General features: G+C 36.8%; 1 protein-coding gene and 1 long non-coding RNA gene across 25 annotated transcripts in view; one reads left to right on the top strand and one right to left on the bottom strand.

The window, feature by feature from the left end:
- DLG2 (discs large MAGUK scaffold protein 2) overlaps positions 1–13,045 on the top strand; it is a 2,044,900-nt gene that overhangs the window by 1,402,587 nt on the left and 629,268 nt on the right. The window lies entirely within an intron of this gene.
- LOC125965184 (uncharacterized) overlaps positions 1–13,045 on the bottom strand; it is a 1,042,439-nt gene that overhangs the window by 637,412 nt on the left and 391,982 nt on the right. The gene's annotated exons all lie outside the window — the stretch shown is intronic.

Here is a 13,045-nt window from a genome sequence, read left to right as displayed (position 1 = left end):
TATCCAAAAGCTAAGAAGAGACGTGTTTAGCACACTGTGAGACAGGATCATGAAAGAAGAGTTAATTAAACATGGTCTTGATTCTCAAAAAGCTCTGATAGATTCCATATATATGTGTTAGCATATGGTATTTGTTTTTCTCTTTCTGACTTACTTCACTCTGTATGACAGAGTCTAGGTACATCCACCTCACTACAAATAACTCAATTTCGTTTCTTTTTATGGCTGAGTAATATTCCATTGTATATATGTGCCACATCTTCTTTATCCATTCATCTGTCAATGGATACTTGGGTTGATTCCATGTCCTGGTTATTGTAAATAGAGCTGCAGTGAACATTGTGGTACATGACTCTTTTTGAATTATGGTTTTCTTAGGGTATATGCCCAGTAGTGGGATTGCTGGGTCGTATGGTAGTTCTATTTTTAGTTTTTTAAGGAACCTCCATACTGTTCTCCATAGTGGCTGTATCAATTTACATTCCCACCAGCAGTACAAAAGGGTTCCCTTTTCTCCACACCCTCTCCAGCATTTAATGTTTGTAGATTTTTTGATGATGGCCATTCTGACTGGTGTGAGGTGATACCTCATTGCAGTTTTGATTTGCATTTGTGTAATGATTAGTGATCTTGAGCATCCTTTCATGTGTTTGTTGGCAATCTGTATATATTCTTTGGAGAAATGTCTTTCTAGGTCTTCTGCCCGTTTTTGGATTACTCCACGTTAAGTGCTTTGTAAGAATTATCTCATAGACTATTTATGACTGCATTTCTTAAACATTTTGGCCTCAGGACCCCTTTTCACTCAAAATTATTGAGAACTCCTATATTGTTTATATGTGTTTTATCTGTCAGTATATATTATATTAAAGATTAAAACTGAGCACTTAGAAGTATTTATTCATTAATTTATAAGTAATAATAAATTCATTACATGCTAACGTAAGTAACTTTTTATTAAAAATAACAATATTTTTCAAAGCAAAAAAAGATTAGCAAGAAGACTGGCATTATTTTATATTTTTCAAATCTCTTAACTCTGGCTTAATATAATAAATCTGAATTCTCTTATCTTCATCTATATTTAATCTGTTGTGCAAGTTGTTTTAGTCAAAGTTAATGAGGAAAATGTGGTTACTCCACCGATATGAATGCAGAAAGGTGAAATGTTTCTTTAATCTTTTCAGGTAACTGTGGGTGTTCTTCTTTGATACTACATCAAAACTTGACAAATCGTAGTTTTTTAAAGATTAGTTTCAAGGTAGAATCTGAAACCATATCAATGAACTTTTTGTACTATGTTATAAAAAAATTATCTATCTTAAGCTTTAAATGGACCTTTTACTCATGTGTGTGTGGGCTTGTAAAATCATGTATTAGTTAAATGGAAAATAATGGTTCACTGAATTATAGAGATCACTCAAATGTTGACTTATTTCATTATACAATACCAAAAAATCCTATTTGTCAGTATTATGACCCATCCCATCAGAAAAGTCTTCTGTGTCTTGGGAAGCTGTCATGCTCATGGTGGTGGATACTTGAAAACTCAAACTTTACAATTGACAAATACTATCAGCTGTTTCCTTGAAAAAACAAACTCACTTCATCAATTTTCTGGAAAGTTTTTGCCAAATACCCAAGACTGAATAATTGAAGTTTGTATTTCAGTCATTTTTTCTCAAGTAAAAATGACGGTCAATGAAAATGTGGTTAGTTTAGCTTGCAACTCAAATGATTGCACTTTTTTTTCCTTGGGAAAACCATATGCAATATACAAAAGTACTTTAGGCATACCTCTCATTTCATCAAACAGAATACTATAATGTTATGGACTCGAAAGTAATGATTTTATAAAATTAATAATCTTCACTGCTTCATCAAAGATAATTCTTAAGTAAAACTGACATTTCTTTGTTTTTATTGTGAATATATGTTTAGTAAAGAATCCAATGATTACCAGTCCACTTTGGTACCACTGCCTTGTTTTATTCTAAGGCACCAACAGTTTTACCCGCCATTGCTTTTGCACCATCAGTGCAAAGGTAAACATGGTAAGAAAGACAAATAATATCTTGTTATTATGAAAACACTTTTGATCTTGAAGACATTTTGAGTACTGCCAGTTTATAACCAACACAAAAGCTGTTATTATTCCTTTTTTTCAGATGAGGAAGCTATACTTCAGAGAACTTAAAAGAACTGTTGAGGATCACAAGCCAAGAAGTGTTAGAGCTAGGATCTGAACACAGCAGGAATGACTCTGGAGCTTGGTTTCTTAATCCGTTCCAAGAGAGTGGTGCCTAATAGGTTATAGCAAGTGCCCATCTCCATCCCTCTTGGCCTAGTCAAGATTGATAGAGATAGGGGTATGGGTTGAAGGCTTGTTAAATAAGAGCCACAGTTAGTTATTCCCAAGTTACCACTTCAAAGGAAAGTTACTTTTAAGGGACATAAGTTTTTAGTTGTAGGTTGTAACAAATAAGCACCTAGGGTACTGCCAAGGAGTAGTAAAAAGAAAGAACAAGTGTACACTGCCAGAAAAAGAGAAAAAAAACAAAAACTCTAGGAATCAGCCTTTTTAAAAAATCCTCATGGTTCAGCAGAGAGTGAAAAGATTGTTTTGTTCAAAGGTTGGTGGTTTTCAAAGATTTGGGATAGAATACAGAAGAAGATCTAAATTGTTGATATGAGAGAAATTGGGAAAAATTATACTTTTGAAATACAGTAAATCAAAAGAAATGGTGTATAAAGTGACCATTCCCAGACACTGGGATTTTGCAGTATCCTGGGCAATAGGAAATGAGGAAATTAGCTAGGCTAGAGGAAGTGGGAATAGAAATAAGAGGATGAAAACAAGAGGTACTCAATAGATAGAATGAACAAAACTTAGCAAATGATGGAGGAGAAGGCCTAGGGAGAGGAAGAGCCAAAGATAAATTTGAACTGTCGTGCCACCCCCCACCCTGTTGCCATGTATATGGCACATCTCCCCAACTAGATTTAAGCTCGTTCAGAAATAGAACGACGTCTTTTATTTTCTTTTGTTCATAGAATTTGATACAATGTTGAGCACATAGTAGGTACTCAAATACATAAATATAGAATTAATTAGGTGATTTAACCTTTAGCCCTCTTATATTAAAATCAAGTAACCCCTCTTTAACCCCTTCACCTGACCTTTCCTTATTAGCTCATTCATACAAATTATTTAGAGTATTCTTCAGGGTTTTTAAAAAATTTTTATTGAAATACAGTTGATTTACAATGTTGTTTCAGGTGTACAGCAAAGTGATTCAGTTATATATATATATATATATATATATATTCTTTTTTTACATTCTCTTCCATTATAGGTTATTACAAGATATTTAGTATAGTTCCCTGTGCTATACAGTAGGTCCTTGTTGGTTATCTATTTTATATATAGTACCTTCAGTTTATTTTAACTCAGCAAACATTTACTGAACATTTGCTCTTACCAGGAATTGGATGGCAAATATAGTGTATCCCCTGTCCTCCAGATGCTAAGAATCTAGAGGAAGAGGGACACATATACAAATAACTTTGTGGTCTTAATCACATTATGAATGAAATTGTGTGGAATCACAGAAGAAAGGGCAATCGTGTATGCCTGAGCAGTTGGAGAAAACATCGCAGATAGCATTTGAGGTAAATTTTGGTGTCTGAACAGGAATTCAACAAGAGAAGAAGTATTTCAGGCAGAAGAAGCCCTTCAATTTAGTTCATGCAAGAATGCATTCAGTTCTTTTCATGCATAGGTACTACATGATTCGGGCACAGAAAATGTATAACTCAGTTTTGATGCTTTGGATTGATGCTCACAATAGAATAGGGAAGATAAGCAAGTAAACAATACAATACAATGTGCTGCGTGTAATAGTAAAGTTGTGAACCAAGCACAAAATAATATAGAGAAGAAAATGAAGGAGAAAGTGAGGATCTCCTCTGGGTCAGGCATTTTTTCTTTACATGCTACCAAGGGGCATATAAAGCTACACAGAAGAAAATACAACTTAGTCAAATAGTGAGCAAGTTACAAAATACTGATGCTTAGATCATATCTCTGGCTTGGGGACATATTTTCTTTGGTCTTCACAATGTTGCACAATGTTGCAGTCATGGAATGTGCCTCTCATACTGCCAGTTTCAGGGAGCATAGTTGACTAAGAACATATATATATTTCAATTTAATAATTTTCTAACATTTAAAATTGGTATTTTACTTAAGAAAATTTGATTCCTAGCTTCCCTCAGCAGAGAAAAACAATCTCCCAACATTAGGCCCACATTCTAGAGTGCCCACCATCCATAAGAGCTGAATAGTACCTCTTCCCTTTAGATGAGATATATGCTCGATCCCCCCTCTTCCCTATTTTATTCCCAACACGAAGACCAGTTGCCATTTAACCACACTCTTGCTGTGTTGTTTTACCTCTCCTGGGTCCATTTTGCCATCCTGTATGTCTTGTCTGCCTTCATTGTCATTTGAGTTTGATATCCATTATTTTGATCACATTCTGCCATGAGAAGGATAGAGTGAAGTGACACAGGCCCGAAAGCCACAGGATCAATGAGGAGAACTAATGAAGTTCTAAGCCGGGCAGTGATAATTGAAATTGAGAGGAGCTGGATGGATTTGAGGGATCTTTCAAAGAGAGAATTGACAAGTCATGATGTTTAATAAAATGCGGGGACTGGTAGGCAGGTAGGAGTCAAGGATGGCTATCAGATTCCTTGATGTGGTAACTGAGTATTTCATATGTTTCCCCATTTCTTTCTTATTTTCTATATATAAACTGTCCTAAACAGATATATGCTTTAATCCTTCATATGCCAGGAAGTTTTCAGAAAACACAAGAAGAGATGTCATTGGAAATAGAAGGCTTAATGGGCATGCAAGAGAGGGACTCCATTGTTAACAGCTTACATTGAAAAAATGATCAAGACGTTAAGAGACTATGGAGGTAGCTGTTGAGAAGTATATATTAGCTTCTAGTGGCATTCAGTTAAATACTATGGCAGGGTACAAGATAGATGTTCCTTAAACGTTTTGCAGTTGGAGTGTCATTGACAATGTCCTAAATCAGATCTTAAGAACTCACAGCTCAAACACTATATTGGATCCCAAATTACTCTCCTTGCTTTCTGACTCAATCCATCAAGCCTATTCTTAATTCATCCTATACAAAGTCTTTGAATTAATTGTAGTAAAATGCCACATTTATCATGTCATGCCTTATGAAGAAAATCTAGTTTCTCCAGGAACCTATACTCCTAGGTCTGGTATTAGAAAACTTTCACGTATACCCTCAAGGAGATGTTATGGGGGCTTGGCACATCTTGTTCCTCTGCTTGGAACCCTTTCAACTGCCACACTGCCTCACATCCTAGTCCTTTTCTCATCTTTACCCTGGGTCTTTCCTCACTCTCACCAAACAATTTTGGCCCTTTTTTTTTCTTTTGTCTATTTTGTCTGTTTCTTTCTTCCAAGGAAACTTCAGTGTCGGCTACAACTGTGACTTGCCCATCACTTTAATACATTCACATGATTTGACATTTATGCACTCCCATGACTATCAATGAGTGTTGCTCCGTCTCTGAAATCTTGAACCCTAAAATCCCATCGTGTCCACAGCTTGCCACCCTCTCTTCTGTTCCCAGTTCCCCATAAATCCATCATTTGACCTTGCTATGACCTCAGTCTATCTATCCAGTCTCTGAGCATCCTCCTTGCTTCTCTTCCTTTCCTATCCTTTGTGATTTATATACTCATTCCTTTGAGAGTCAACCACATTTGCTTTTCAAACCTCAGCCCTAAGGCAATCAAACCTTCCCTTTTTGCTGTTCAAGATTACTAAACTCTGTGGGAGAAAATCTCATAATCACGCTGACGATGTCCCACCTCAGTGCTGCTCACCAGACCCCTACCGATCCCAACATGTCTCTCTTGCCTCACAGCTGCAATTCCAACCCTTTACTGCTTTACTTAAGTCTCCACATTCATTCTAGACTTTTCCCTCTAATGTCCTGACATCTAAATATATAGAGCAAAGACATGTCATCAGTTAAGAACTCCTTCAGTTTCCTTCTCCTCTATCTTAAAAGGACCCTATCACTTCTTCCCCCTTAAAATAACACTATAATTTTATCTAAAGGGTGAGACAAAATGGACTTGGTAAAGAAGAAAAGGTATCCCCCTCCCAAGCCTAGGCTGAGTTATGCTGTCTTAAAGCAAAGTTCCCTTTGTTCTTTTGCTAGACAAGTTTTACAAATATAATGTGTGTGTGTTTATAATTTATAAGGAAAAATTAATGATGGACTTGTTCAAAATGACAAAAGAAAAAAAGGTCTATAATTCTGATATCTATGAGCAATATTAACATGTCGGTGAACATACTTCCAAATTTTTTCTATGCATATATATTACAAAGCGAGAGCAAAGTTTAAATCCTATACTGTTTTCTGTTTTCTTTATCTGAAGGTGTACTGTAAAGAGCTTTTCATCTCATGATACCATTGTATTCCTTGGTATGGCTATAGCACATGTATTTAACCAGTGCCTATGGTAGGACTCAGAGAATCTGTACTCTAGACCCTCTTCTCACTCCTCCTTTGTCAGGATTTGTTTCCCACGCGCTCTCCTTGTCGCCTGTACCTTCAGTCTCCCTTTCCATGGGCTTCTTCCCCCTATGCCACAGACATGCTGAGTCCCCTCCCTGCCATCCTCTAAAATCTTTCTACTACCCTGCCCCCTTCTCATCAGATACTACCATGTATCCCCCCTAAGAACAGAACTCTTTCACAGAAGCAGGAATCTCCCTTCACTATGTCACCCATTTCCTTCTCATAAATTTTTTGGTCTACTGTAATCTGGCATTCTCTGTCCACCTGTTTTTGAAACTGCTTCCTCTCCGCCATCCCCTTAAAACACTTTCCCCTAAGCAGTTACCAGTCCCCGAATGCAGATCTCCTGATGGCTCCTCTACTCAGCAGCTTCCAGAAAAACACAGTTTAATAAAGCAAACTTTGGGACATCCTAAATGCAACTCCTAGAAGTTGTAACTGAGTGAAAACAGGCATCTCTTATTCCTGGGCTAAGACCTTTAGTCAAAGATACATGGATTGTTAGCATGTTAAGAAGAAAAAAAAAAAAAGGAAAATTTGAGGGGGAAAATTTTTTGTTGTTGTTAATCGTAAGCAACAGTAGTTAGGAATGTCTGTGTTACATTCATATGTTTATACCCTAATAGGGGGCCTGGGGCCATTCATCTTTTAATATTGCAGTATGTTGTAGAAAATGGATGAGAGAAAGACTTTGAATGATTTTCAACAGGTAATAACTATGAAAAAGATATCTTTTTATTCTCTGTGACATTCTAGATTTACTGTCTAAAATAAAATTACTTTCAGGAAAATTTAGAAGATTATTTGCCAACTAATAGACCTTTCTATCCAGTGATGTTTTTATCCTGGCCTGTAGCCTACAGAATTCTTTAATTGCTATTATCTGTTTTAACTTTTTAAAAAATATCTTTATTCTACCTACTTATATTGGTCACCTTTCTATAGTATTTGTTGATCAATTGTCAAGTTGTGCACTAATAATTTTCAATCTCAGTGCATGTCAGAAATTTACAGATGGGAGGCTAAGGTATAATTATATACTTGAAAATAACATATATATTATTTTGTAGTATAAATTATAGTAAATAAAAATAAATGTCTTGCTGGAGCAGATATGCAGACAATAGGCTTGTTTGACAGTCTTGGCAGGGAGTGAAAAGAAAATATAGATCCTGCTGAAATGAGGGGAATGCACCAGAATCTTGGGGTTGGTAACAGGATATACAAAAATTCAGTGTATCAAAACAGGCCATAGGTGTTGAAAGTTTAAAAAATAGTGTTTGAGTCTTCCCTTATCTAGCTTTTATTTACCTAACAATTCTCAATACTACCTACCTAACCATCCCTTCTCCCATATTTAGAATGCGTAATTAAATTATCTTTACCAAGTGAAATAACATATATTAAAATTGTAGGTTAAAATTCATCAACAAATACTTGTTGAAGGTATGAATGAAAGAATACATTGTCTAACTTCTATTTGCCTTTATTGTCCTCATATTTGTAAGGACCCTTTTAACAGTGCTGTGTCAAACCAAAGGAAGTGAACTAACATTGACTGATCATCACCCATGTGCCAGGATCTATGCTCTGCTAGCACATATGTCATTTACTTTAATCTTTCTAACAATTCTGTGAAGTAGTTACTATTACGTACATTTTACAGACAAGGAAACTAGACTCAAAGTTAAGAAAGGTACCTAGGGCTTCCCTGGTGGTGCAGTGGTTGAGAGTCCGCCTGCCGATGCAGGGGACACAGGTTCGTGCCCCGGTCCGGGAAGATCCCACATGCCGCAGAGCGGCTGAGCCCGTGAGCCATGGCCGCTGAGCCTGCGTGTCCGAAGCCTGTGCTCCGCAACAGGAGAGGCCACAACAGTGAGACGCCCGTGTACCACCAAAAAAAAAAAAAGAAAAAGAAAGAAAGGTACCTAATGTCAAACATCTAGCAAGGGCAAAGCTGGCACTCAAACCCAGGTCTGAATGGTGCCAGTACCTGCTTTTCCATTACAAATTTTTTGAATATTTTTATGATACTGATAGGAGCAGTTTAGACTCTTTTCAAAAACAAAGTTTAATGGTTTATTATTGCTATTGTTTTTATTATTTCCTTACCATCAAATTATTTGTTTAATCCAGAAGAGGCAGTATGATGTAACAGGGAAAAAATTAGTATTTGGAGCCTAAAAAATCCTGTTTGAATCTGAATTCCACTATTTACTTACTTTCTGTCTTTATGTAAGTTACTTCACTCTTCTCAGCCTCAGGGTTTTTCTTTTCTTTTTATTTGTTTTTGTGTTTTGTTTTTTAATATATAAAAAGGGGAAAATACTGTCTACCAGATAGAGAATTGTGAGAAGCCTAGCTCAGTGTTTAGCATAAAAAGAAAAATGCAGTAAACGTTAGTTCCCTTGAGGACATTTTTAGTATTTTACTAAGAACTTTATAACTTAAAAAAAGTCTCCCTTTTAGGTAGTTTGAATTATTACTTAATATTATAATAATAGTAATTATTATAGTTTTACTATTACTAATTAGTAAGTAATAATGTTCTTACTAAAAACAAGTCATTTTTAATATTTTAGTGGTGATCATACTTTAATTAAAATTTCATACACTTTTTATTCCTCTCACATTTGTATAATGAACATTTTCTATTGTCATTAAATATCACTACAGTTTTAATGGCTCCAAAATGTTCCCACATTCAAATAGACATACCACAGTATTTTTAACCATTTCTCCATTGTTTGGATATTTCCGTTTATGAGTTGTTTTCTGTTTTGTTTTGTTTTTAGAAGAAGCATGATACTGCCATAAAGCTTTGAACATAAATCATTGTACACATCTTTGGTTATTTCTTTAGGATAAATTCCTAGAATTGAATTACCAGATTAAATAGTATTTTAAAGTAGGAATTTCTGACAGTCAAAGAAATTCTTTGTCAGTAGGACATTCTATAAATATATATGATTATGATATCACTTTATTTTCCTCTTCTTTTCTGCAACCCCATTTTGGGGGTAATTTTCTGTTAGAGAATAATTTTTTAATGAAAGAGGAGTTTCTGAGGATATTGTATATATATTTGCAACCATCAGTTAAATGGTAAATTGTCTTTTCTTTTTGCTAATTATTTTTTTCTTTCTGAGAGGAGATAGAGTGTAGTACATGAAGGAGAAAGTACAACTTGGCTAGACAATAGGCTTGTGCTCCTGGGGGAGAGTCAGCCAATGTGGAGGACTGGGAACCAGGAGAAAGAATGGTCCCTGCCAGCCACATTCTCAGGCATGGAATCTGCCCAACAACGAAACAGCATCCTACCTGGAACTCTATACAGAGGCTGCCCTCACCAGCATGGCACCTTGCAGTTTCCATTGACTGTGTCAGGTACCAACACTCAGTTAATTAGTCACAATTTTCAGGATCTAAGGGTGTCAGCCAGGGGTCTGCCTGTTCACATGGAAAGATGGGTGCTCAGAGAGAGAGGTTCTGGGGTCTGCCCTTGCGGCTGGCTGGCTCTGGGATAGTTGTCAGGGGACTGGAGAGATTCAGCCATGGAGAAGAGCAGCAGTAATTTCACTGCTGCTTTTTATCTCTCCCTCTCCACTGAATGCTGCTGCTGGTAGCAAAGGCCTGAAAGGGACGGCTGGGAGAGAATAATAAGGGGAAGAAGGGAAAGCACTTTAAATAATTTCCTTAGCTGAATTCAGATGAGCCTCTTCTAAGGAACCATGGCGACTGGATAGGCCCAACTTGCAGACTGGTTTTAACTGAAATACAAAAGCTTTTGGGAATCTATGGGACTGGAAACACAGGTCCAGTTATACTCTGTCTCTACCTACCTCTTTTTTCTTTTTTTTTTTTTTTTGGCCGTGCTGCCTGGCTTGCAGGATCTTAGTTCCGCAACCAGGGTTTGAACCTTGGCCCCTGGCAGTGAAAGCACCAAGTCCTAACCACTGGGCTGCCAGAGAATTCTACCTACCTCTTTTTATTGTGGATTCTCTGATTTATCCATTCCTTTTTCATTCATTCCTTTCCTCAGAGTGGATTTGAGGGCAGGGGCATGTATGTTAGTAAATACCAGAGCCACCATATTCTCCATATGAGAGTCAATTCTAAAAACGATGGTTACATACTGCTAGGTTGTCATCAAAGCTGTTCAGAGGTCTGTGAATTCATACAATAAGTTTTAAAAAATACAGCAGTGACTTACATCCCCCTCTAAAGTTTCCTCTAGCATTCCCTTTTTTTCCTGCTGGCAAGAACCGTTTTCCTGCAAATCTAGCCAGAGATCCAGAAGAATCCTTTGAAGTCATCCAGTATAACCTCTCAGTAGATGTTTGGATCCCTCATGTTCAGTGTCTAGCCAGCTGCCCACTGAGTAAAGGATCCTCCCTCCCTTGCAAAGCAGCCTATTCCCAATTTGAACAGCTCTTGTCTCATCATTCATCCTTCAGCTAAGCCACAATTTGAATTTCTGGGCTTTCCATTTTTATTCTTGGAGCCACAAAGAACAAAATGGCTTCTACTTCTGTATTATATTCCTTAACACATTGTGGACTTTTGTTGTGTCCTTTCTGAGTCTTCCCTTTATAACTTGAATATTCTCAATAAATTGGTCTGTTCATTCATTCATCAAATATTTAATGAACAATACTATGTGCCACACAGGGCACCAAGAAACAAAGATGAATATTGTATAGTTCCTGCCTACTATAAGGTCAGTTTGAAGGAAAGATAGACTCATAAATATATAATGTCAAAATACCACAGTATATGACATAGCTAGGCAGAGAAATTTACAAAACCTCAAAAGAGGAGTGACTTATCCAATGAAGAGGAATTGTGGTGGTCATTTACTATTTCCTGGAGCAGATGCCATCTAAACCATCAAGGGGGAGGTGGGAGATTTCTTGTAGAGAATGCAGAATGAGTAAAGGCCAAGAGAGGAGCTATCATGTGTACTGTGCAGGAAAGAGACAGCAGTTCAGTTCAGTGTTCCTGGGGGCTAAAGTATGAAGCTAGAAATAAAGGAGACAGGGTTAAGAGCTAGATCATGAATATTTTTCTCAAATGACAAAGTATTCAGTGCCCTCTCCAAAAATTTTGATATTATCAGGAGAAATCATTGGGATATCTCCCAATCTCTGCTTGCCTCCTTCCCTACCCCTATGAATGAAGAAATTGTTATCCCTGAGGTGTCAGCTCTGGTAAGACCAATATACTCTTGTTGATGTTTTTGGAGCTAACCCAAATTACATTGAAAATACTCACCTTCCCCTCATTTCCTTCTAAAACCCAAGATCTTATTCTATAATTTTCTACTGCCTCATAAGTCACCTAAATACTGTCTTGGTGGCTATAGACCTGACACTGTGGTTGAGGTTATACAGTGAAAATGTACTGATCACCAAACACCAAACTATCACTGTCTTTTCTGCTCTGCCTTGAATTCCATGAAGGCAGAAATCACCTGGTCTTAATCCCTAAAGCCTTAGCTTCAAGGCAGTCATGTAGAAGATATTCATATAACACCAGTGCAGTCATCTGGTGTCAATAGGTAATTAAAACCAAAAATGGATTCACATACATTCTGCTCTGAAGAACCTAATGATCAAGGCACATCTCATCCAATTTTCCTTCTTGCTTTCTTCATTCTAGCCTCATCGTCTGTTTCTTGGACCTGGCATACCCGTTCTTACTTCAAGGGATTTTACATATGTTCTTCCCTCTGCCTGGACATTCTGTCCTCCTCTCCAACTCCCACCTTGACCCACTTAAAAGTAACTAAGTGCTCGTCACCTTCAGGAAGAGTCCCTATGTGTGGCTTTCCTGTTAGCCACTCTTACGCTCTGCACTTGCCTTTCGTATGACTCATAAACTGAAAGGTTCACCGCTGTAGCTCCAGGGCTTAGTCCAGTGCCAGGCACAAAGCTGGTGTTTAATAAATATTAAATAAATTCATTATTTGACTACTGCTAAGTAATATCTCTGTTCAAAGAACACTGGAATTTTTCAAAGAAAACAGAATTAGAGAGAAGTCAGAAGTACAAAGACGAGATTTTAGTGGCTGTGGTTGAATTATTAACTTCAATCTTTCAACGTATAATTGTGAAACCCACCCTCTGAAATTCAGTTTTATTAATTCAGTCAATAAAAATTGCTAAGCATTACCTTGACATTTGCAGTGGTGGTATAACTGTCAAGTTATACTTGATCTTATCTTAACATTGAACTTTTCTGACTGAGTGCCCTAATTAATTTTTCTGGATTAACTACTGAATTCTTATTCATCTCTTTTTACCCAAGAGCAAAATTTAATCAAATGATTATAAATTTAGTAAGCTATATTTATTGTAAGAGTATATAGAGAAATTAAATATCCAGTGACAAGGGA

This window comes from Orcinus orca, chromosome 8, assembly GCF_937001465.1.
Source record: "Orcinus orca chromosome 8, mOrcOrc1.1, whole genome shotgun sequence".
Lineage (NCBI taxonomy): Eukaryota > Metazoa > Chordata > Mammalia > Artiodactyla > Delphinidae > Orcinus > Orcinus orca.
This window is presented reverse-complemented; position numbering and strand designations above follow the sequence as displayed.